This window comes from Peromyscus californicus, unplaced genomic scaffold (assembly GCF_007827085.1).
Source record: "Peromyscus californicus insignis strain IS unplaced genomic scaffold, ASM782708v3 Scaffold_12__1_contigs__length_115047231, whole genome shotgun sequence".
NCBI lineage: Eukaryota > Metazoa > Chordata > Mammalia > Rodentia > Cricetidae > Peromyscus > Peromyscus californicus.
The window spans coordinates 54,154,739-54,155,849 of NW_026294413.1; positions in this window are offsets into that span (position 1 = coordinate 54,154,739).

Sequence of the window (1,111 nt, forward strand, 5' to 3'; positions counted from 1 at the left end):
TCACTGAACCTGGCTAAAATTCAGTTTTTATTTGACTTTGGGAAGGAGCAGTAAATCTCTCTTTCATATCATATTTTGCATAAACTAATATTAAAACGGATCTGCATTCTCAAAGAACAAGTTGGAAGTGTGATAGAGGAAGTTGTGATGTGAGGATGGCCAGTCTGGGCTTTAAAAACTGTCCAGAGATAATTGACAGTATTTGTAATTTCTAACAGTCCAGACCATCCTAACAAAACCAGCCTTGAACAAGGAAACTTCCTTCTGATGAACATTAGAATCAAGCCTTTTTTATTTTAGTGTTTGGAGATAAGGTTTTGCTTGGTAGCCCAGGCTAGTCTTGCACTCACGACAATCATCCAGTTTAACCCTCCCAAGCATTACAGTCACCACATCTGGCTTGAATCATGGCAGATTACAGAAGAGCATCTAAGAGTGGACTTCGATAGGGTTTCTCTGGCTAATATTTCCGTGGCATTCTTTGCAAAGTTAAGAAGATACTTGTGAACTCTCTGTGACAACAGGTTGGGATGGGAACCTCTGAAGGTGATACAGGTATCCATACAAAAAGCTCAATAAAAGCCCCGAAAGTCAGAGTTGCAGGGATGATACAGGAAGGAAGGCCCTTGAGTACTCGGAAAAGCTCCCAAGGAGACAGAGGACTCGTGCCGAAACGCAGTTGTGTGCCACTGGTGGAGGCTTGGCTGAATTCAGGGAGAAACAGGAAAATCTTCCCGTGGCCCTCTAACTCGCATTCCCAAGGCGCACCAGGCGGAGTTTCTTCCTAGCCTCCTGGGGAAAACCGTCTTTGAGAGTCCAGCAAGTTTTAGAGGCTGGCCAGGTCAGTTTCTGGCCACCATCCGTGGCTCCCAGGGGAGAAGGGAGGGGGCGCAAAGAGCAGCAGAGGAGCGACGGGGCGTGCCCTGGCTTGGGGGCGTGGTCAAGGCGTGGCCTCCGGGTGTCCAATCCCCTTCGTTCCCCTCTCCACCAACCGCGCGCCGCTGTGGGCGGTCCCTGTCACAGCAACCGTTTCTGGGTGCGATATTTTCCTTTTTTTTTTTCCTTCTCTTTTCCCCCCCACCCCCCTCAACTTTGCTTTTTTTGTGAATGA